The 25592-nt window shown below is 45.9% G+C and overlaps 2 protein-coding genes across 2 annotated transcripts in view; both read left to right on the top strand.

The window, feature by feature from the left end:
- The window catches only part of FAT3 (FAT atypical cadherin 3), a 745081-nt gene that overhangs the window by 640994 nt on the left and 78495 nt on the right, over positions 1 to 25592 (top strand). The window lies entirely within an intron of this gene.
- The window catches only part of MTNR1B (melatonin receptor 1B), a 38104-nt gene that overhangs the window by 6764 nt on the left and 5748 nt on the right, over positions 1 to 25592 (top strand). The gene's annotated exons all lie outside the window — the stretch shown is intronic.

Genomic DNA, 25592 nt, shown 5'->3' with positions numbered 1-25592 from the left:
ATAATATAAACATTTCAACTACGTCAGAGGATCTTGGGAAAACTCTTTGCTCTTTGGTGGGGGATGCGGGTGGTGCAACGGGACGCAGGTGGCACTGTCGGGACATGGGAGGCGCTGTGGGTTAAACCACAGAGCCTAGGACTTGCCAATCAGAAGGTCAGCAGTTCGATTCCCCGTGACGGGGAAGCACGTCAAAGTGCAAGTAGATAAATAAGTACCACTCCGGCGGGAAGGTAAATGGCGTTTCCATGCACTCCTCTGGTTCGCCAGAAGTGGCTTAGTCATGCTGGCCACGTGATCCGGAAGCTGTACGCCGGCTCCCTTGACCAGTAAAGCGAGATGAGTGCCGCAACCCCAGAGTCAGCCACGACTGGACCTAATGGTCAGGGGTCCCTTTACCTTATTATATGTACAGCAAATACAGATAGGGACGCAGGTGGCGCTGTGGTCTAAACCACTGAGCCTCTTGTGCTTGCCGATTGGAAGGTCGGCAGTTCGAATCCCCACAATGGAGTTAGCTCCCATTGCTCTGTCCCAGCTGCTGCCAAGCTAGCAGTTGAAAAGCACACCAGTGCAAGTAGATAAATAGGTACTGCTGTGGCAGGAAGGTAAACGATGTTTCCGTGTGCTCCGGTTTCTGTCACGGTGTTCCGTTGCACCAGAAGTGGTTTAGTCATGCTGGCCACATGACCCGGAAAGCTGTCTGTGTACAAATGCCAGCTCCCTCGGCCTGAAAGCAAGATGAGCGCCGCAACCCCATAGTCACCTTTGACTGGACTCAACCATCCAGGGATCATTTACCTTTCTTTACCTACCTTTAAAAGGGATGTGGGTGGCGCTGTGGGTTAAACCACAGAGCCTAGGACTTGCCAATCAGAAGGTCGGCGGTTCGAATCCCCACGACGGGGTGAGCTCCCATTGCTCGGTCCCTGCTCCTGACAACCTAGCAGTTCGAAAGCACGTCAAAGTGCAAGTAGATAAATAGGTACCACTCCGGCGGGAAGGTAAACTGCATTTCTGTGTGCTGCTCTGGTTCTCCAGAAGCGGCTTAGTCATGCTGGCCACATGACCCGGAAGCTGCACGCCGGCTCCCTCGGCCAGTAAAGTGAGATGAGCGCCGCAACACCAGAGTCGGCCACTACTGCACCTAATGGTCAGGGGTCCCTTTACCTTCACCTTTACCTACCTTTACACAGGATTTCCCTCTCTGTGGTACAATGTTTCCTGAAGGAAGTTTGCAGCTTGATCCTGTCCTCTTCTGGCCTTTGGAAAATGCTGGACTGGAGACAGTTAAGAGGGCAGGGAAAGCGTATGCCATACAAGCTGAGTGGAGAAAGTGCCAGTGTTACAAACTGCTTTAATCTAAAAGCAATTTTGTGTCTGGAAACAACCGTGTGACTGTTTAGTCATCAATTGCCTAGTAACATAGGGGTGTTTGAAGCAGGAGGAGATGGTGATGAGGAAGCCATGAAACAGAACTTGAGTAGCTTGTGAGCTATTTCCCCATGCCGTATAAAATAACGATGGTGTTCTTTTTGCTGTTTTCACGTAATTCCCTTTTACCGGACTTCAAAGTGTATATATAGCAAGGATGAGCCTTCCATCCCATTCTGGGTGACCTTCTGAGGACCACATACCAGGGGTGGGTGGGGCCAAGGCCAAAAGTGGGTGGGGCAATTTATGTAAATTTCACACCTGCGCAGTAGGCTAGTTTGCACACACACTCCCCTCCCCTTCTTCCAGCTGGGGAAGCAAAAGGAATTGTCTGAGCTCAAGGATGTATTTCCGTCTGGCAGAAACGTTTGGCGTGGAGAGCAGTGAGGATATGACCTGGGGAGAGTTTCAAGAGTCAAGTGGAAAGGCATTGCAGGGCCTTTAAAGCCCTAAACGGCTTCTGTCTGGTATACCTGAAGGAGCATCTCCACCCCCATCGTTCTGCCCGGACACTGAGGTCCAGCGCCGAGGGCCTTCTGGCGGTTCTCTCGCTGCGAGAAGTGAGGTTACAGGGAACCAGGCAGAGGGCCTTGTCGGTGGTGGCACCCGTCCTGTGGAATGCCCTCCCACCAGATGTCAAAGAGAAAAGCAACTACCAGACTTTTAGACGACATCTGAAGGCAGCCCTGTTTAGGGAAGCTTTTAATGTTTAATAGGCTATTGTATTTTAATATTCTGTTGGAAGCCTCCCATAGTGGCTGGGGAAACCCAGCCAGATGGGCGGGGTATAAATAATAAATTGTTGTTGTTGTTGTTGTTGTTGTTTGTTAAGCGTTCTGAGAGTTGTTAGGAAGCCCCTTTCCCTTCATAGAATTACAGTTCCCAAGGTGGCTTAACAATTAACCCCTCTTCCAGGCAACAACCCTTTAAGGTTAAGGTTTAAGGTTGTTGTTGTTGTTGTTGTTGTTGTTGTTGTTGTTGTTGTTGTTGTTATTATTATTATTATTATTATTATTATTATTATTATTATGTCCCTGTACTGAACCTGAGTTTTCCTGCTCCTGGCTTAAAGCATGTGTTACTGGTTGCCTCACATGCTCCTACTGGCCCCCTCAGCTCCTCTTAGTTTTTATCTGGACGGAGCTGATTGCAGTTGGCAGAGCATGAGACGGTTAATCTTCGAGCCCCACACTGAGCAAAAAGATTCCTCCATTGGACTAGATGGCCCTTGTGGTCTCTTCCAAATGTACAATACTATGATTCTAAGATCAGATGCATTTGGGACTGAAAGCAATTGCTTTAAAAGGCTAGTTAGATTTGAACAGGGTAATGCCCTATAACAGCCCTTCATATAGGATTGGTCTTTGCAAATCAGGACACATGGCCACTCTATTTGCTACTTAAAACTGGCTGGGGCCCAGGGAGATCTCTAGCTTTACAAAGGACAATCCTTTATTTCAGGTTTCCAAACCCCCCTCCATGAAAATTGCTGAAGGTCTTGATGAACTATTTGGTTATTTTTCTGCCTGTTGTCGCAACTGTAATGAAACGTGCTAGGTGTTCTGTGATTTTTAATTGTATTTGCACTGCTTCTTTTATCAGTTTTCATTTATTCTCACTCTCTCTTGCTGCTAATCCTCTCCACACCTTCCGAGGGTGTTTCTACCCCACCCCAGTCACTCCCAGTCCATCCTGCTCACCTTGTAGACTGACCACTGGTGTTCTTAGAATGATGCAACAGCAGCAGCGCTCACTTTTTATATATGCTGCTCCTGTCGTTCTTCACAGACTTGCTGTGGACCACCCAGATGAAGCTCATGGACCACTGGTGGTCTGCAGACCAACAGTTTGGGAACCCTGGCTCAACTTGAGGGGCTGTCAGAGGCCATTCCCGTGTTGAAAGGTCTTCCGTTTCTGAAGAGCTGTCTGGTCTGAGTCCTGTTTAAAGATGAAGACCACCAAGGAGGAAGATCTGCAGGGGCTTTTGAAGCTGCTCATCTGCACTTCTCACCTGGGCAGCAGACTGAGCAAGCACACAGCTCATCTCCATGTATTCCATCTCTATTTAAATCAGAGTAATTTTATTCAAATCTCTGTATTGAAACCTTTTTTTTGTTTTAGGCAAGGCTACGCAAACATGTCATTTTCTTATGTATGGGGAACACTCGAAGATGAGGTGTGACTGAGTCTAGCTTTGCTGCAGACGTTCAGCCCAGAAGTGAGGCTAAAATAGGAAAGTGGATGAGGGACCTGGTTTACACATGATAGCAGGATGAGGCCGTAGAGTCCTGAGCAGTGAAAGAAATTGGGATAGAAAAGCTGGCTCCTGGGACCTGGGTTGTAGGTGCCAAAACAGGACATCTGGTTGCCATTGGGGGCAGCAACACATTTTATTTATTATTTTGATAACCACGAACTAATACGCAATTCACATAAGTGACACATTGTTAATACCACATTTTTAACATAAATTATTGATACATGTTAAATTTTGTGTTTACAATAAAAAATATTGGTACTGCAGTTTTCAAAACACCCTTACTCTTTATTGTTCAACTCCCTAACATATTGTCTATCAAAGCACAGACATTTCAGTAATCCTTGAGTGTCAGCCAGGCACAGAAAATGGCACCCAGACTTTTTGAGGCGATCGCAAACGGACAATCTTTAGATGCCAAATGCTCCTTACGTCCTGCTAATTTCGAACCCTGGTCCTGAGGTGAGTGGATGGCCCATAGCTATAATGTCATATCATATCATACATCATATCATAACATCATATCATATCATTGGCTTAAAGAGGTATACGGAGCAGCCAGAACATAAACTCAAAGGACTTAATATGCTTAAAATTAATCAACTGTTGTTACTGCACAGAGGGCATTCCTTCGGCAAGATCTGCAAGGATGAGTAGATTAGGATGCAGCAGATCTCTGGATCAGCCAAATGATCCCCAGCTCAGCCAGCATTAAGTTTCCAACTCTTGTTCAGCTAAAGATACAGTGGTACCTCGGGTTACAGACGCTTCAGGTCACAGACTCCGCTAACCCAGAAATAGTACCTCGGGTTAAGAACTTCATTCGTTCCAGAGGTCTGTTCTTAAACCTAAAACTGTTCTTAACCTGAGGTACCACTTTAGCTAATGGGGCCTCCCACTGCCACTGTGCCACTGCCGTACGATTTCTGTTCTCATCCTGAAGCAAAGTTCTTAACCTGAGGTACTATTTCTGGGTTAGCAGAGTCTGTAACCTGAAGCGTCTGTAACATGAAGTGTCTGTACCCCGAGGTACCACTGTAGTACCTCGGGTTAAGAACTTTGCTTCATGATGAGAACAGAAATTGTGCTCTGGTGGCACAGCAGCAGCGGCGGGAAGCCCCATTAGCTAAAGTGGTACCTCAGGTTAAGACCAGTTTCAGGTTAAGAATGGACCTCTGGAATGAATTAAGTTCTTAACCCGAGATACACCGGCATTACTTGCTCATCCCAGCTGAGCTGAGGGTGGTTTAAGTCCCCCCCCAAAGGGGGTGTTCAGGGTCATGGCAGCACCCATTGAAGCCAAATCCTAGGGGCCAAGGGGTCTTTGGCCCCCCAATAAAATATTTGCGGGGGCCACACCCACACCAAGTTGGTGGGCTTTGCCATTCAAATGGTGCCTCATGTGATTGATTATGCAGTGCTTACTTGGGTCTCCCCCAATATTTTATTCAAGTTGTCACCCCTGGGACTTAGACTGGATCAGCTTAGTTATGTGACCTAGCAACCCAGCACTGAACACTGTTTTGAAGGCTTGCTTTCCCTCTGGCAGGTTTAGGCAGAGCAGCAGTCTTGCTGTTGAACAGAGTTTGGATCTCGTGTAACTCAGCTTATACTGGCTTGCTTCACAACAGCTTCTTGTGCCTAGGCTTGCTCTCTTGGGGTTCGGTGTAGTAGAATACTCTGTGCATGCTTTCCCCTGTAAAACACAATTTTTTAAAAAGAAGAAGAAGAAGAGTTTGGATTTGATATCCCGCCTTTCACGCCCCTTCAGGAGTCTCAAAATGGCTAACATTCTCCTTTCCCTTCCTCCCCCACAACAAACACTCTGTGAGGTGAATGGGGCTGAGAGACTTCAAAGAAGTGTGACTGGCCCAAGGACACCCAGCAGCTGCATGTGGAGGAGCGGAGACACAAACCCGGTTCCCCAGATTACGAGACTACCACTCTTAATCACTACACCACACTGGCTCTCTAGTTATTTAAAAAAGCTAGTTATTTAGGTGAAAACTGAAATTCAGGGAGCGGTTTGGCTTTTCCCTCACCGCCTCCCTGCCATGGTTGCAGTTCTGCACTTCAGATAAATGCATGCATGCATTTCCTTTCTAATACTCTTCCATATCAAAGCAACAACTGATCCCTGCAAGAAGAAAGCTAGCTCATCAGGGATTGCGGTCGTCGTTTCATTTCTCTTCCTCTCCAATTTGCTGGTTTTCTATTTTCAGGCGCCCTGAAGTGGTACAATCCAGCCTGTCAACTCATTCTACATACAATAAAACACACTCTTTCTGCTGCGTATGTAGATCTTAGCCTCAGCTGCCAGTCATCAGGTGGTGAATCATCAAGCGCTCCCATGAATCAGCCTAAGAATTAATAGTCAGCTATGCACTTAGAATTCCTCCAGATTGCGTGCAGAGGGAGTTCATCCATTTTGGAAATGGAAGCAGAGAAGGAGGTGCAGAGGAAAAAATGCAGGTGGTTCTCAAAGAAAGGCATTTTAAAATTATTTCTGAAGAGCAAAATTAGAGCCTATTTGTATTGTGGAAGAAATGAGTCAGAGAATGACAGTTTCGAAAACAGCAAAGAAAGTTGGAGAGGATGCGCGGGGAGGGATAAGTGTTGCTGGAAGGTAAAAGAGAAGTAGATTTCATTGGAGTTGAAAGAGCAATTTAGAATAGAGAGAGAGAGAGAGCATGCAAAGGCATCCAACTCGAGATAATTTCAGAAGCTGAGTAACTTCTCAACAAAACCTGCCTGGAAACGGCATCAGGCTCTGGCAGGAAAGAAAGGCATTGGCTTTTGGAAGGAGTCCAGATTCTGGATTGTGTTTATTTGATTTCCAGTGTGCCTGCCACACAGAGCCAGTGTGGTGTTGTGGTTAAGAGCGGTGGACTCATAATCTGGTGAACCGGGTTTGATTCCCTGCTCCTCCACATGCAGCTGCTGGGTGACCTTGGGCTAGTCACATTTCTCTGAAGTCTCTTAGCCTCACTCACCTCACAGAGTGTTTGTTGTGGGGGGGGGAGAAAGGAGATTGTTAGCTGCTTTGAGACTCCTTAGGGTCATGATGGGACGCAGGTGGCGCTGTGGGTTAAACCACAGAGCCTAGGACTTGTGTATCAGAAGGTCGACGGTTCGAATCCCTGCAACGGGGTGAGCTCCCGTTGCTTGGTCCCAGCTCCTGCCAACCTAGCAGTTCGAAAGCACATCAAAGTGCAAGTAGATAAACAGGTACCACTCCAGCGGGAAGGTAAGCGGCGTTTCCGTGTGCTGCTCTGGTTTTCCAGAAGTGGCTTAGTCATGCTGGCCACATGACCCAGAAGCTGTACGCCGGCTCCCTCGGCCAATAAAGCGAGATGAGCACTGCAACCCCAGAGTCGGCCACGACTGGACCTAATGGTCAGGGGTCCCTTTACCTTTACCTTTAGGGTAGTGATAAAGCGGGATATCAAATCCAAACTCCTCCTCCTCCTCTTCTTCTTCTTCTTCTGACCATCATTCAAGACAAGCCCCACAACAACACCCCACACCCAAAAACAGAAGGCAGTTCACACAGATGATTAAAAACAGAGGACTGGATCTATACCTAGAGAACAATCCTGACCCTTTGTCTGCATTGCTCACAGGGATGCTGTAGAGATGTCCCTCTCCCACAGCTGCAGAGGTTTCCAGAGTACCTGTTGCAAGCAGAGTGACATGCTTGCACATGCTACTGCTGGAGAACTTTTAAGAGCCTGATATGGGGCATTGCGGACGGTGGGAGTGGAATAGGGCAAGGGATGGGTCAGCTAGATGCAAAGCTGGACTGTTTTCCTAAGGAGGGGACCTTCTAGACCCAAGTGCTGGAGCAACCTGGAACTAGCACAGGGAGGAAATGGCAATGATGCCAAGTGAGCTTCCTTGGGATGAAAAAAAAGGTCGCAGGTGGTGCCGTGGTCTAAAGCACTGAGCCTCTTGGGCTCGCCAATCAGGAGGTTGGCAGTTTGAATCCCAGTAACGGGGTGAGCTCCCATTGCTCTGTCCCAGCTCCTGCCAACCTAGCAGTTCAAAAGCATGCCTGTGCAAGTAGATAAATAGGTACTGCTATGGTGGGAAGGTAAACGGCGTTTCCATGCGCTCTGGTTTCTGTCACGGTGTCCTGTTGTGCCAGAAGGGGTTTAGTCATGCTGGCCACATGACCTGGAAAGCTGTCTGAGGATAATAATATTATTATTATTAATAATAATAATAATAATAATTTTTATTATTTATACCCTGCCCTCTCGGGGCCAGAGCTGGGCTCAGGGCGGCTAACACCAGTAAAATTACAATTAAAAAAAACCCAACCAATTTAAAATACAGGTTAAAATATACTTTAAAATGCAGCCTCATTTTAATAGTAGATCAAAACCATAAGGGGAGGGAAACATAAGGGTCAGACTGAGTCCAAACCAAAGGCCAGGCTGAAAAGCTCTGTCTTGCAGGCCCTGCGGAAAGATGTCAAGTCCCACAGGGCCCTAGTCTCTTGTGACAGAGCGTTCCACCAAGTCGGGGCCAGTACTGAAAAGGCCCTGGCCCTCGTTGAGACCAATCTAACCACCTTGCAACTTGGGACCTCCAAGGTGTTGTCATTTGTGGACCTTAAGGTCCTCCACGAGGCATATCAGGAGAGGCGGTCCCATAGATATGTGGGTCCTAGGCCGGATGAAAGCCGTCTCCCTCGGCCTGAAAAGCGAGATGAGTGGCGCACCCCATAGTCGCCGTTGACTGTACTCAACCATCCAGGGGTCCTTTATCTTTTTACCTTACCTTGGGAAGAGCATTACACAAAAGGGGAGCCACCACTGAAGAGGCCCGTTCTCGTGTTGCCACCCTCCACGCCTCCCTAGTAAAAGGCACACAAATATTTCAGGGTGTGCAAAACTACCTGCGCTCAGTGAAGCACTTCCTCGCCGTGGCCGAGTCATGGAGCATGCCTCCAGATTGGACAGAGGAGCAGTGATTCCTTTCCGGGTGCAGGTGGTTCAGTTTCGCAGTGTGAACAGGGCTCCAATGACCCTAACCATTCATACATGGAAAGCATGTAAGAGGAGGTCACGGAGATTCACCAGTTGGTCTTGAGCGTGCTGTGCATCCCCAATCCCTGATGGCTAGGTATCTCGTGGCTGTATAAAACTTCCCTAAATACATAATGATGTCGGCACAAAGGATCCCTTCAGATGACTGCTCCAGGTTTGGCTGGTGACCCTTGAGGTCCCACCCAACTCTACAGTTCTATGATTCTAAGAGCACTGCGGATCATGGAGAGAGGCAGCAAGGAACCTCCTTGGGGAGTGGACACTCTGGTTTATGGAAATCGCTGCTAAATGTGTTCTCTTTGCTTGCTAACAGTTCTCTTGTCAAAATAAAAAAATTCCTTCCAGTAGCACCTTAAAGACCAACTAAGTTAGTTCTTGGTATGAGCTTTCATGTGCATGCACACTTCTTCAGATACACTGGTTCTCTTGTGACACACTGTTTGGGAGTTTTACTAGATTCTCTGTCTCTTGCCCTGCACAACATTGGACTAGTGTAGTCATGCTGTTGGGACAAAATAATGTGTTCTGATGACTAGTGATTCAACCATCTGCCATCTAATGCAGCCAGAGTAAAAATGTTTGGCAGTTATCCCTATAAACACACAAGTCTTTACTCATTATTTTATTTGCTCCATGTGTCTGGAGATGGATGAGGGTTGTATGGCCCCGCCTTTGTGCAATGACTTCCCCAGAGAGACTGACCTGGCTTTGAACTTTAGGTCTTCGTGGTGCCAACAGAATACCTTTTCATTTGCCCAGAGATGGCTTTTATTTGGTATTGATCTTGTGCTGTATTTCATCTATTTTTTGTTGATATTTAGATTTCGAATGCATTCATTCATTCATTCATTCATTCATTCATTTTTCCTCCAAGCAGCTTACAGCTAAAATTGTTGTTTAGTCGTTTAGTCGTGTCTCCTCCAGCACCATAATTCAAAAGCATCAATTCTTCGGCGATCAGCCTTCTTTGTGGTCCAGCTCTCACATCCATACATCACTACTGGGAAAACCATAGTTTTAACTATACAAATCTTTGTCAGCAAGGTGATGTCTCTGCTTTTTAAGATGCTGTCTAGGTTTGTCATCGCTTAGAAACAACTAAAAACATAGGGGTGAGGGAAACAGCAATCATCAATCATTATGAGGTCCCAGGGTGGCTTACAACAATTCATAAATCCAATATTAAAAGCAGTGGGAATGACCACAAGCACAGAAATTTTGGCAGGAATCTTTTGTGATCCTTAAAGATCTCCTCCACAGAGATATTGAAATGCAATATGAAGGGAAGTTACAGGGAACCAGGCAGAGGGCCTTCTCGGTAGTGGCGCTCACCCTGTAGATCGCTCTCCCATCAGATGTCAAGCAAATAAAGAGCTATCTTTTAGTAGACATCTGAAGGCAGCCCTCTATAGGGACGTTTTTAATGTTTGATGTTTTATTGTGCTTTTAATATTCTGTTGGGAGCGCTGGGGCAAAGTGTATGAATAATAAAAATGTTGCTGTTATTATTATTATTATAACCAAGCTTAGCTCTGTTCTCCTCCTTTTCTCCCTTGTAAGAATCTGATAAATCACCTCATTATGACAGTGTGTGTGGAACTGGGGTTGCATTGGAAAGATGCACATGCCTGCAAATGGTTTGATAGGGTATAGGGTATGGTACTTGGCATTGCCTTTGTCAAAGGTCCGTATAGTTAAAGCCATGGTTTTCCCAGTAGTGATGTATGGAAGTGAGAGCTGGACCATAAAGAAGGCTGATCGCCGAAGAATTGATGCTTTTGAATTATGGTGCTGGAGGAGACTCTTGAGAGTCCCATGGACTGCAAGAAGATCAAACCTATCCATTCTGAAGGAAATCAGCCCTGAGTGCTCACTGGAAGGACAAATCCTGAAGCTGAGGCTCCAATACTTTGGCCACCTCATGAGAAGAGAAGACTCCGATGTTGTGAAAGATTGAGGGCACAAGGAGAAGGGGACAACAGAGGACGAGATGGTTGGACTATGTTCTCGAAGCTACCAGCATGAGTTTGACCAAACTGCGGGAGGCAGTGGAAGACAGGAGTGCCTGGCGTGCTCTGGTCCATGGGGTCATGAAGAGTCGGACACAACTAAATGACTAAACAACAACTTGGCATTGACTGAAACACAACACTATAGTATGAGGCACGGAGAAACAAAACGAAATAAGGATACTTTCTATGTTGATTAGTTTATTTTATTTATTTATTTATTTATTTATTTATTTATTTATTTATTTATTTATTTTAACTGTCACCAGAGGAACATAGACCGCCTGTAACTCATCTATCTTTTTGGCTTGCTTATTTGAGTCCAATCCAGCAGAGCTCTTCATATGTTCTTTGTTTGTTTGTTTAACTGGTGCTATAGTTGCAAATCTGCCTATGGAGTAGCGTTGAAGGAAGGAAAGCGTTTACAAAGAGGGTTGTATTTAAACATCTGAAAGCTTTTCTTGCCATTGCATACAATAATTGGTATGAATCAGCAGCACTTTGCTGGTTACATAAATGTATCTAACCTCTTTTGTAAGATGTGGAGTAATATCTGATCTTTTGAAATAGTGGGGCTTGGGGAGAAATTGGCGCTTTCATTGTGTCTAATTCTGAAGGAGAAATAATTTTGCCCAAGATAGAGCTGAATTAAAACTTCACTCAAAGAAACAAGCACAGATTGTCCAATCTTTATCTCTTTTTGGAGATGGTAGTGTGGAACTGATGATAAAAATTGCTCCCAAAACTTCTGCAACGATGATGCTTCAAGTGAGGAATTCATTCCTTTGGCTGTCAGTGGACTGAATTCTTAGACTGGCCTGTTACGTTTGATGTTATATTTCATGGAAGATGAAGCTATTCTCTTGGCTATTAGCTATGATGACTATGTCTTCATAATACCTGTTTCTGGGGACCACCAACTGTTTCCTGGCTGAGATGTCAACATTCTGCATCCGTCCATATAAATCAGCACAGGCAAATTTTACCCAAATCTGTGTCCTCGTTTTTCAGCAATGCATTTCCTATTTTCTGGGGATCTGCAAGTGGCCACACTAGAATAATATTAAGCCAACTGAAGCCCATGTAGTCTTCTTTCATCTGCTTCTTCCTTTTCCCAGTTGGGCTGTAGCAAGATTTAGCAGCGGGGAGTTTCAGCACCACATACAATGGAAATGCAGCTGTATGAATAACGCATTGAAGTTTGGTTGCGCGCATCCTGGCTGCCTTCCAGAGAGTGTGCTTTCATCCTATTGGAATCCATTTCAGTGAGCTTTAACTGTGCACAACTTTCTCTGGACGGCTGCCAGAATATATTTTATCCTTGGTTGCTACACAAAGAGGTGTTGGCTGCAATCCTACTTCTGTTGAGCCGGCTGGACACAATTCACTAGAGATCAGTGACAATCATCAGGGTCCCCCCCCCCTTAATATGTGGGTGAGTAAAAGGAAAAGTGTTGGTCATTGGGATGGAGAGTACTGTTCAAGTATGAATGACACATGCACTGTCTGTACTTGCAAGGATCTATATTATTTTGTGGGGGAGGGTGTCTCTCTTTTTAAGTTATATGGTGCTTCCATTTAAAACGACTTTCTTCCTGAGGCCCCACAAGTTCCTGGTATGCAAATGTTTTTTTATTCTTAAGTTATAAAGTTTGCAGGGACGCGGGTGGCGCTGTGTGTTAAACCACAGAGCCTAGGACTTGCCGACCAGAAGGTCAGTGGTTCGAATCCCCGCGACGGGGTGAGCTCCCATTGCTCAGTCCCAGCTCCTGCCAACCTAGCGGTTCGAAAGCACAAAGTGCAAGTAGATAAATAGGTACTGCTCCAGCGGGAAGGTAAACGGCGTTTCCGTGCACTGCTCTGGTTCGCCAGAAGCGGCTTAGTCATGCTGGCCACATGACCCGGAAGCTGTACGCCGGCTCCCTTGGCCAATAAAGTGAGATGAGTGCCGCAACCCCAGAGTCGGTCATAACTGGACCTAATGGTCAGGGTCCCTTTACCTTATAAAGTTTGCAGGCTAGAAATTCTTGCTTCCTTCTTGCCTTCCTTCTGAATGCCATTGCACTCAAGTCCTGCTTTCATTGGTGACCCTGATTAGACTGATGAACAGTTCTAAAGAACATTATTTTATGACATTTTTGGTTGGCCTAATAAAAGCATTGCCCCAAACTAGTATTGCGCCAGTATATATTTTGGGATATTTCTTATGGGAAAACGTTGCTGCCCTGACTTTTTTTTAAAAAAATAATCATCTCCGTTTGGGGACTGTTCACAAGTGGGGGCAATTGGCAAGCCCCCAGCTGGCTCTAGCCCACCGGCTGGTGTGCAAAGCGAACTCCAGTCCCTTGGTACAGAATAATAATAATAATAATAATAATAATAATAATAATAATAATAATAATAATTTATTTATACCCCGCCCATCTGGCTGAGTTTCCCCAGCCACTCTGGGCAGCTTCCAACAAAGTATTAAAATACAGTGATCTGGTAAACATTAAAAGCTTCCCTAAACAGGGCTGCCTTCAGATGTCTTCTAAAAGTCTGGTAGTTGTTGTTCTCTTTGACATCTGGTGGGAGGGTGTTCCACAGGGCGGGTGCCACTACCGAGAAGGCCCTCTGCCTGGTTCCCTGTAACTTGGCTTCTCGCAGTGGACCTCAGTGTCTGGGCAGAATGATGGAGATTTAACTCAGTCTCTTAAAATCAGTTCCGTACATACGGTCATCATCATTTCCTCACATTGCCGCATCGTTTCTTATTTAGAGTCCAGTTGACATCCTTCACTTGCCGTTAAACCGTTCTTCCAGCTGGCCTCTTTTTCCACCTTACAAACAGCACCTCCATTACATCTTATAAATAAGGAATCAATGTCACTCTGTGTTGCCTCCTTAAGCTGTGCTCTGCCCCATTCATCATTACGGCCAGACTATTTTGCTGCTCAGTCACATATATTTTGTCCCTTGCATTCTGCTTGAGCAGAGAAGATAACGAGCGACATAATGCAAAGGTATTTGTCTGGTTCAAATCCTGGGATCATGTTGACTCTCGTGGAGAGGCAGACAAGGGTTTTCTTTGCAAGCAAGTTTGAGCCTGGGATCTTTGAGGTTATTGTTCCATGAATTTGCTAGACTTTCCAGCCAAAGCTTTAGGAGAGAGTTTGCTTGAATCAGTTTTCCATTGCACCCGTACTTTTACTCACCTTACCAATCTGCAGTGCATTGTTATAAAGATGAGGCATACCAACAGACGATGGCTTTTAAGGCCCTTTTCCCCAAAGGAGCAGATGGTTAAGACTAGCAGAGGCTCATAACAGCACTTGACTCCTCAAGCACATGCTGGGTAATGTGCCTGCTTTTTGTAGTTATTAGGTACAGAAAGGGCTCGATTTTCTAAGAGCTGTTGTTGAGTGCAGGCTGGTTGTCATAGCCTCATCCGGCAAGTCAGAAGCCAACGCAGGGGAATAGCATAGGAGCCAACTCCTTGGGGTCAAGTTCCCATAATAATAATAATAATAATAATAATAATAATAATAATAATAATAATAATAATATATTATTTATACCCCGCACATCTGGCTGGGTTTCCCCAGTCACTCTGGGCGGCTTCCAACCAAATATTAAAAACAATACAGTGTCAGACTTCCCTAAACAGGGCTGCCTTCAGTTGTCTTTTAAAAGTAAAATAGTTGTTTATTGCCTTGACATCTGCTGGGAGGGCATTCCACATGGCAGGCACCACCACCGAAAAGGCCCTCTGCCTGGTTCCCTGTAACCTCACTTCTCGCAGTGAGGGAGCTGCCAGAAGGCCCTCAGCGCTGGATCTCAGTGTCCAGGCTGAACACATGGGGGTGGAGATGCTCCTTCAGGTATACTGGGCCGAGGCCGTTTAGGGCTTTAAAGGTCAGCACCAGCACTTTGAATTGTGCTCGGAAACGTACTGGGAGCCAATGCAGATCTCTCAGGACTGGTGTTATATGGTCTTGGTGGCCGCCCCCAGTCACCAGTCTAGCTGCCGCATTCTGGATTAATTGCAGTTTCTGAGTCACCTTCAAAGGTAGCCCCACATAGAGCGCATTGCAATAGTCCAAGAGGGAGATAACTAGAGCAACCCCCCCCTAAAATATTTGAGGGGACTGCTCCCCCAAATTGATGGGCATTGCCATTCAATGCATGTGGGCCCCCCATATTTTATGAAAGTTGGGACCCCTGGGGCGTGCCACCCCTGGAGGAAAAAAAGTATCTGTCCACTTTCTCCACACCTATGGAAGTTATAAACTTCCATCGTGGCCCCTCTTACTCTCCTTTTAGCTAAACCAAAAAGTCCCCAAAACTATGCACCCTTTACAGAGGTTTTCAACTTTTTTGAGTCCACGGCTCCCTTGACCAACTGCATTCTTTCTATGGCACCCCTGTGGGGCTCAGGAGCCCTGTTATGTCACCCCTTGCCTCAAGAGCTGGCTGCCTCTCACCCTTTTTCAAACACCCTCCCTTGTGGAGTGTTCCCTCAGCCTCCAGTGTGGTGTAGTGGGGAACCGGGTTCGCGTCTCCGCTCCTCCACATGCAGCTGCTGGGTGACCTTGGGCTAGTCACACTTCTCTGAAGTCTCTCAGCCCCACTCACCTCACAGAGTGTTTGTTATGGGGGAGGAAGGGAAAGGAGAATGTTAGCCGCTTTGAGACTCCTTCAGGTAGTGATAAAGCAGGATATCAAATCCAAATTCCTCCTCCTCCTCCTCCTCTTCTTCCTCCTCCTACTCCTCCTCTCCCTTCTCCTTGGGAGTCCTCTGGGCAGTAGCTGCTGCCATCTCTAGTCTCTGAGCTGCCCCCCATCCCACCCCAAAGAAAAATACCTCCCAGAGGCACCATTTGCCTGCAGAACTTACAGCCAGGGCTGCTGCAATAAACAGCTGTACAAGCCTTCGGGAGGCAGAGACTCAAGAGGGCATCAGAGGAGGGGTGTTGCCTGCAACCCCTCCTCACCATCATTCAAGGCACCCCAGGGTGCCACGGCACCCTGATCAAAAACCACTGCTATAGGGGAATCGCTCCACCCCCTTGATTATTTCAGTGAACCTTTTCCCAACCCTACAATACCCTTTGTGAGGTGAGGCCACCAGAGCTATAGACAGGATTCCAGTTGCTCAGCTACAGATCTACAACTTTTCCTCAGGGCAAGGGTTTGTTGGAATATTCCGTTCCATCTTAAGGAACAGGCATGATTGTTGTGTGTCACATGACTGTTTACACTCCAGCACAGCTTGCTGGGAACTGCCGTTTGTGTATAGCTTTTGCTGTTTGCTTTGGACATGAAGGAGATCAGACATGTTTCCTTTTGTCCTGATGTACGCTGAATAAACTGCTTGCAAATATGTTCACACAGCCTCTCCTGCTACTTCTGCTGCGCAGCGTTTACTCTGCTGAGTAGTGTGCCCTAGCTTCTGAAGCTCAGGTCGCAGATTCATGCTGTACCAAGGGACTGGAGTTCGTCCGGCACACCGGCCAGTGGGCTGGAGCCAGCTGGGAGCCTGCCAATTTCCTTGGTTGCATGCCAACAGGGTTATCACTTGCCATGCCTGTTGATATTCTTCATCTTCAGGACTTGACTGTGCCCGTTAAGAGGGCAGATTGGGATTGCTGCTATTCTGGCAGTTATTAATCTTTCTAAATTAATGAAGCGCTTTCTGAGTAGTCATAGCACTTCATTGGCATTTTTGCACTACGACGACCTTGCAAGGTGGGCTGATGTTATGCTTACATTGCAGGTGGTTGGTGGGAAAGCAGAGGCTGCAAAAAGAGTGGTTTGATTCAGGTAACAGCCTGCTAAATTTGTGGCTGCTGTGAGATTTGGTGGCATGCCCCATGACGTTTCACAGATGGGGGAAAGAGCTACTGTCACACCCAGGACCACTGCCTAGAGGACAGACCAGGGTCTATCTTCTCCCAAAGTTATGGAAGGGAAGACCAGTTATGGAAGGAGGACCAGTCATGTACAGTGGTATCTCAGGTTAAGTACTTAATTCATTCTGGAGGTCTGTACTTAACCTGAAACTGTTCTTAACCTGAAGCACCACTTTAGCTAATGGGGCCTCCTGCTGCTGCCGCACCGCCGGAGCACGATTTCTGTTCTCATCCTGAAGCAAAGTTCTTAACCTGAAGCACTATTTCTGGGTTAGCGGAGTCTGTAACCTGAAGCGTATGTAACCCGAAGCGTACGTAACCTGAGGTACCACTGTACACTCCTCTCAAAATGTGGGTATAGCACAGAAGCAAAGTAAGATCTTCACTTCTGGGCAATACCTTTAGCAATACCTAACACTTTGCTTACGTTCACATGAACACAATCAAGATATGGCTTTTCAGCTTTTTGGGGGGGGCGGGAAGTAAGTGTTCGTATCTTTCAATATTTGATTTTCCATTTTAAAACAGATTCTATATTATTTTAGGGATGACTTTAACTGGAGTGTAGAAAAATAGTAGAGGAAATTTTTCGTCACTTTGCATGTCATGCCTCTTCTTGTTTTACTCATGAGTACAATGTCATTTTAAAGAAACTGTTGTCAGGTAATGAAACTTTGGGAAATTGTCTTTAAATTGATATAGAACATGTTGACCATATACTGTATATCAGGCTTGTTCAACTTGCAAGAGACTGTGATCTACTCCTGCTATAAAAATGCTGGCGGTGATCTACCCACTGGATTGGCCAAAGTTGTTGGGCTTTTTTTAGAAAGTCAAAATCAAAGTTGCTGAGCTTTTGGGGGGCAGTCAATTTTTTTGAGATTTTTTTTGGGAGAAGTCAACGTTGTTGAACTTTTTTTGGGAGCTCAAAGTTGTTGGGGGGGTGGAAGGGGTCCTGCGATCTACCGCGATCTACCACAGGCACCCCACGATCTACCAGTAGATTGCGATCTACCTGTTTGCCATCCCTGCTGTATATAAATGAAAAATGAGTCTGTAGGTTGACATTTTCATGGAATTACCCTGAGACACAAGGTGGCAACAGAGAGTCATTATAATCACCTTTATTAATGCTGAATGAGATCTTCTTGGGAGGCGGTAGCTGAGTAGCTTTATCTGCGTGGGGGAGCTTAAAGCCCCAGTTAACAATGGACAGATGAGGATTGTTTATTTTACCACCTGTGGTAGGTTAGGAGAGTATGCAAACAGAGAAAACACCTGCAGCACTGTGGACCTGTTGCAGACCCCTCCAAGTGTCCCTATTCTCCAGGGACGTCCCAGATTTAGAGAAACTGTCCCGGTTTCTGATTTGATCCCACTTTTCATTAGGATGCACTTATTTTCATTGGAGAAATGTTGAAGGGTATGGAATTATCCAACCTCTGAGCCATCTGAAGGCAATCCTGTATAGGGAAGGGTTTTTTTAAAATGTTTAATATTTTATTATTTTATTAATGTTTAATGTTTCTATATATGTTGGAAGCCGCCCAGAGTGGCTGGGGCAACCCAGTAAGATGTGTGGGGTATAGACAGCAAAATTATCATGATGGAATGGGACGTCCCTATTGTCACCAGAGAAATGTTGGAGGGCATGCTGTTGCTTGCTAATCAGGAAACAGAAGAGAACTGAGATGACTCAGCTGGTAGAGGATGAGACTCTTAATCTCAGGAGTGTGAGTTTGGGCAAAAGGTTCCTGCATTGCAGGGGTTTGGACAAGTTGACACTCTGGTCCCTTCGAACTCTACAATTCTATGATTATTGGATACTGTATATCAAGCACATATTTGTGGCTTTGGGTACTTTATATTATGCTTCCAAGATTTGGGATATGAAAAGATCTAGCGTATTTGGCAACAATCAGCGTGCAAGAGGAAGGTGAGAGCAGGACAATAGGTCAGCATGATGATGATGATGGTGAAGTTATATATTTTACTGCCCCCCGCTTTCAATTTAAGGTTGCAACAATTTAAGATACAGTGGTGCCTCGCAAGACGAAAATAATCCGTTCCGCGAGTCTCTTCGTTTAGTGGTTTTTTCGTCTTGCGAAGCAACCCTATTAGCGGCTTAGCAGATTAGCGCTATTAGCGGTTTAGTGGTTTAGGGGCTATTAAAGGCTTGGCGGCTTAGCGGCTAAAAGGCTATTAGCGGCTTAGCGGCTTAGAAAAGGGGGGGCGAAAAAAATCGCAAGACTCGCAAGACGTTTTCGTCTTGCGAAGCAAGCCCATAGGGAAATTCGTCTTGCGAAGCGCATCGAAAAATGGAAAACCCTTTCGTCTAGCGGGTTTTTCGTCTTGCGAGGCATTCGTCTTGCGGGGCACCACTGTACAACATTAAAAACAGTTTGAAAACTTACCAGTACAAAAAATAAATATATAGAATCACAAAAAACAGGGTGGGCTCTGAAAATATATTTCTCCGGTGTCAGTGTCCTCCATACACTGTTGGATCCCAATTCCCTGTTAGGATTCCTGCTCTGTGTTTGCAGTCATGAGATTGTTGTCTATCACACGACTGTATGGTATGTATGGAGTGTTAGGGGAGAGGTAGTACCTTGGTGTGGGACAGGTCGTGCTTCTTCTGGGGTAGTTCGTCCACCTTTGGTCCCCCACCTTGCACTCAGCTCTTACCTGTGGCTCCTAGAAGCTGCCAGCATGAGACAGCGGCCTCACCCTAGGAATGGCTTCCACTGGCCAGATAAACCAGGTGTCTCAAACCTTCAGTGACTTAGAGACTTTGCCTGCATGCAAAGACAGGCTCTGGCAGATGAGATCAACTGTGGGCCCAATAATCAAGAAGGCAGTTTCTGCATGTGCTGTAGAGAGAAGTGAGGGGGCAGATGGGGTTCATCCAGCTGGGAAGGTGGCCTGTCTAGCAGAAGGAGAACTCTGATCCTGAACTTCCACTGCCTTGCAGGGCATCTTTGGGAGAAGAAAAGGCTAAGGTGTAAACCCGACACAGATCTGGAGTGGAGTCCCTAAGATGGTTGGGTGGCGCCTTGTATGCCTCCTTCCAGCAGCTCCTGCAGCCAAGTTAGTGCCAAACGTACTGTTCTGCTTTCCTTTAGATGACGTGAGCAAGGCCAAGAACGGGGTCTTGTCACCTGAGCAGCCCAGGACCTCCATACACACTGCCCAGCCTTGCACCCCAGAGAGGTCATCTCTAACATATTGGTTTGACTTCATCCTCAGATGAGCACTCCATTGTCTCCTGAGACAGATGGGTGCCAACCATTAGGAGCTGTATCCCAACATTATCTACAAGAGTGTAGGTTCCCCACCCATGTCCAACGGCAACCACCAGTAGAGCCCATTGCAGTTATCTGTCTTGGGAGTAATGGGTTTACCACCATGACCAGCCTATTCTCATCCCAGAATGGTCGTAGCTGATGAACCAGCAGAAGCTAGTAAGTGGCTCTCACAATGGAGGCTACTTGTGTCTCCGTCAGCAGTGTTGGATGTGGAGTAAACTCAGGCTGTATACCTGTTTCTTAAGGGAGGGTGCAACCCCATCTAGAACAGGCTGCCATACACAATTCCTGGACTCGGGGGCCACTCAACCACAGAGCCTTTATCATGTCAGGACTCGCTCTCTGCTCCGCAGTCCTCATCTTGGTCCTATACTTGGTTATGTTTTGTTCACGGTCAGAAGGATATAATGGTAAGGGCAGAGTTTCACTTCTAGATATTAGCATCTCTCTGTTTTTTGGTGTGCTGACAACTGTAAGTTGTAGTTCTCCATTAATGTATCCGGCAGATTTCCATTGTTGCTGTTGTTCATGGCAACTTACTTCTGCATATATTTTGTTCCACATCAGCTGGCAATAAGATGTCTCTTCTCCCCACTGGGACTGGCTTTACATAATCTATATTTTAATCTTTCAAAACAAAACGAAATTGCATATGCATTCACTACAAAGAAAGGGGAACTAGTTTAATTAAGGCTACATTTATTTGGGGCATAACCCTGCATAGGAAAAGGTACAAGGAGGCACCGTAATGGAAATACTGAGTATCTTCCACCATGGGGACGTTGTACTTTTAAAGCATAGCCAATATTGTATGCATTTTCACCATCCCTCTGTATTAAAAATCAGGGGCATGCTTCCACCTTACACCTGTAAATTGTTCTTGTTAGGATGCATAAAACAGAGGTGCTGGGCCTTTTTCAGCCTTTCCAGAGGCCACATTTCCTTCTAGTCAACTTTCCAAGGGCCACATACTGGGGAGGGGGGGCTAGAAGCAAAACCAGGCACCATCAGAGGTGCAGCGAGCTATGCTTCTTTTTCCAGGACATGTCATCTTTGTCAGGGGTAAAATTTCTGTCTGGGTGGACATCTTTAAAATTCGCCAAAATGTGTCTGGCTATACTTTCTGGATGAGACATAGACATAACTGCTGGTTGAAGACTTGCTTTCCTCTTCTCTTCTCCTGCCCCCCTCCCCCAGCAATATATCACAGCTTCTATAGCCTACATATAGTAGGGGTACTTAAAACAAGAGCCGTCATAGCGTCCTCTTTTTTGCTCTTCAAAATATGGCAACCCTAAGCTATGAGCAGAAGGCTCTGAATGCACCATTCCAGTTTTGGAAGCAAGACGAGGCATTTGAAACTCTGGACTGTGTTTAGGCTGGAGGAGAGAATTCAGGCAGTGGTTGTGCGGGACATTTTAACTACCTTCAAATATCTGAGGGGCTGTCCCACAGTAGATGGAGCAGACTTGGGTCACACCTGCACCATGGCATTCTCATTGTCAGGGGTTCAGCCTACACTCGAGTAGGACCCTGGCAGAGACACATGCCCGACTGGCATGTTCTCTCCCTCCTGGTCAATCGTTCGGGAGCTTCAAAAGCTTTCTTCAGCCCAAACATCACAACGACTGATGCCAACCGACACCGGCACACTTAGGGATCCGCAGAGTTTGCGCATTGCATGTGACAGACCTCAGCAACTCAGCATTTTGGCTAATCTACTTTATTTACATATAAACACACACGGAGCACTGCAACAAGGCTCCTTCTCTCTCTAGCATCAGGCAGCAAAGAGGAAAAGAACAAAGGACAATAGTCCCACTTCACGGAACACAGTAACACAAACATCCTGTCTCCGTCACTTCCCACTCTGTGGAGTCAAAACATACACCGTCATGTGATAGACAAAAATCCCATGACTGCAGTCATGGAGCAGGAATTCTAACACTCATATCACTTCAACAGCCATGGCTCCCCCCAAATGAATATGGAAACTGTAGCTCCTTAGAGGTACTGGGAGTTGTTAGGTAAAGGTAAAGGAACCCCTGACCATTAGGTCCAGCCGCGGACGACTCTGGGGTTGCGACACTCATCTTGCTTTACTGGCTGAGGGAGCTGGTGTATATCTCTTGCAGACCTGCCATTGCCAGAGGTCCTTTGGAAAAGGAATTGACTATAGGGATTGTAACTGTGGCGGCATGTGTGGGGGGGTGTGTGTCTTCTAACTGCACTCAGTGCCCATAACAAACTACAGTTCCCAGGATTGTTTGCGGTGAAACATGGCTGGCAAAGTGGTATAAAAGTGTGTTAAATACAAATATGTGGAAGCAACCTTGTCTCCTGTTGTACCAGAGGGAAGAACTAGGACCAGCAGATTTTGGATAAACATTAGGAGGAACTTCGTAATGGTAAGAGGTACAGTCTTCATCCTTGGATGTTGTGGTGATCACACAGGGTACCCGGATATTTAACGGTCTAGTGATCCCTGTGCCACCACTGTGCTCGCTTCCCCGCTGCCACCAACCAGTTGGTCTCTGGTAAAACACTGAGCCCAGTCAGTTGTTAAAAGTGAACAAACAAAAAAAACAAGTTTATTTTACAAACATTAATAAGTTCATGGTTTCTCAGATAATATTCCTGCCAGTATCTTAACTTTAGTTTCTTTACTGGCCTATACCTTCCTAATACCTTCTGACTGATTATCTCAGCTGTTTGACTGACTCCTCTTAACAAATTCTCTCCCTCTCTCACACCAGACTAGCCCAACCCACAGACTTATCTTCTCTGTCTCTTCCAACTCCAGACTGTCTTCTCAACCACCCTAAATCTAACTCCTCCAAAAAACCTCTGTGCTTAAACCATATACACAGTTAACTCTGCCCCCTGGGTTCCCATTGGTTAGTCATTTTACAATTAGTTAACCCTTTCCCTATGAACCCAGTATGATGTCACACACCTGGGAGGGCAAACGCCACATATGTTTATGAAGTGTGGTGTGATTATCTACCAGGGATTGCACTCTGTGTTTAGCAGTGGGTTGGAGTAGATGACCTCTGAGGTGTTCTCTATAAAAAATTCAGATGGATGGATGGATAAGTGCATTAAAAAATTTAAAAGCAAGTTATTATTTATTTACTGAACAACAGTTCTATACCTCTTGATTATAGTAAGATCTCCAAATGGTGTACAAGAAATATTAAAATCATCAGTAAAAACAACAACAGTTAAAACAATTTAAAACATTAATTAAAATTAATAGTAAAAGGGATGAAAACATGCTGACTTCTGTGTGGGTAGACTTGCCTAAACAAAAATGTTTAAGCAGGCACCCAAAAGAGTACAGTATTTTTTGCTCAATAAGACTCACTTTTTCCCTCCTAAAAAGTAAGGGGAAATGTGTGTGCGTCTTATGGAGCGAATGCAGGCTGCGCAGCTATCCCAGAAGCCAGAACAGCAAGAGGGATCCCTGCTTTCACTGCGCAGCGATCCCTCTTGCTGTTCTGGCTTCTGAGATTCAAATTATTTTTCTTGTTTTCCTCCTCCAAAAACTAGGTGTGTCTTGTGGTCTGGTGCGTCTTATGGAGCGAAAAATACGGTATATAACAAGGGCATCTGCCTGGTGTCAATAGGCAGGGAGTTCCAAAGTTTATGTGCCAACCACACCAAATGACCAGTTTCCAACACGACTGCAGGCTGAGTATTATGAGGCACTACTAATAATGCCAGGTCCACAGATCAAAGGGGTTGAGTGGGCATATATGGGGCAAAGTGGTGTATATTACTTTTATTTTCATAAAAGCAGGCAAGCAAGCAGCGATCCAGTTAAAGCTCCCCATACCCATTACTGCCCAGTTATCAAAAACCTACTATTAAGAGCTTTCCTATTACAAATACAGTTAGAAAACCACTGCAGATTTGACTTGGCCTTCATCCCACAAACTCTGCGGAAGAAATGTTGCGAGAAATGCGCTCCTTTTTTTTCAAATATCAATTTTAATATCCTGCTGTTGGGAGGCGGGGAGGAAGGAATTGCTTTTTATATAGAGAGAGCAAAGTGATGAAAGGAACATCATTTAAAGATCAACAAAGAGCTTCCATTGCTTTGCCAGGAGGGGAGGAATGCATTGCAAGGATCCTAGAGACGTCTAAGCATTTGAAAGCTTTTGTTTCTTTTCATTGGGGTCTTATTGCTTTGAGTTTTCTACATTGTTGTCAGCATTTTGGTAAGGTATAGAGGAGGTGCTTTCTTCCCAAATTGCTCTGGTGGCAGAACATCAGTGGTTGAAAGCAAGCAGCTCATCATCACTCAAAGGAAAATACATTCCTGCAGGTCAGTTCAATTTGTGCCATTTATCAGAAGAGGCAAGTGATTCATTGTCACTGTTCCAGAATATCTTTATTTGATACCTTTAAATCCTGTCTCTCTTTTCTCCATGGAACTCAAGCCAGTGGTCTACCCATCCAGGCAGTGACCAGATCCAGACCTGCTTAGCTTCAGTAAACATACTGCATCATGAACCATCAGTCCATAACAGGGGCTATCATTCCTTTTTTTTAGCTTGCAAAAGGAGTAACAACAGTAGTTTTGTCCTCATAGGCAAACCCTGCTGTTATGTATAGGATCCAAAATGCAGCAGTCTGATTGGTCCTAGAACAATAGGATTCAGAATGCAGCAGTCTGATTGGTCCTAGAACAATGCAGCAGTATGATTGGTCTGCAGGAACCACCCAATCCAGCTCCAGATTGAAGTGAATCCACAACCTGATTGGCCTACAGGAGAATTCCAGAGTTAGCCAATCACATGCAACCCACTGTGTAACCAATTTAGGGACAGGAAACTTAAGAGACAAATGGCTTGGTTAAGGCCATAGGAACATAAAAACACCAGAACAGCCTATTGGATCAGGCCAGGGGCCTGTCTAGTCTAGCACCCTGTTCTCACAGTGGCTGACCACATGCCTGTGAGAAGCTTGGAAGCAGGACCTGAGCTCAAGAGCACTTCTCCTTCCTGAGGTTTCCTGAAACCCAGAAGCAATTACAGGCTTGACTACTGTAATTCGCTCTACGCGGGGCTGCCCTTGAAGCTGTCCCAGAAACCCCAGCGGGTGCAGAATGCTGCAGGGAGGCTCCTCGCGGGGTCTCTGCCATGGGAGCATATTCACCCAGTGCTTTTCCAGCTGCACTGGCTCCCGGTGGAGTACAGGGTCAGATTTAAGGTGCTGCTTTTGACCTTTAAAGCCCTTCATGGCCTAGGACCCTCGTACCTATGGGACCACCTCTCCTGGTATGCCCCACAGAGAGTCTCAAGGTCCATAAATAGCAACACCCTAGTGCTCCCGGGCCCTAAGGAAGTTAGATTGGCTTTAACCAGAGCCAGGGCCTTTTCAGCTCTGGCTCCGGCCTGGTGGAACGCTCTGCCTCATGAGACCAGGGCCCTGCAGGATCTTATTTCTTTCCACAAGGCCTGTAAGACAGAGTTGTTCTGCCTGGCCTTTGGCTTGGAATCAACTTGATCCCCTCCCCCTCTTTCCTTTTTCCTTTTTCCTTTCTCTTTCTGTGATGGAACTCCTATTTGGGGACTTCCCTGGCTTTTTTCTGGCCCACATGGGACCAGTCTGGATAGTTGGCCTTTGTG

This window comes from Podarcis bocagei (genome assembly GCF_964188305.1).
Source record: "Podarcis bocagei genome assembly, chromosome: 6".
Lineage (NCBI taxonomy): Eukaryota > Metazoa > Chordata > Lepidosauria > Squamata > Lacertidae > Podarcis > Podarcis bocagei.
Note: the sequence above shows the minus strand (reverse complement) of the source record. Positions and strands in the feature narration are given on the sequence as shown.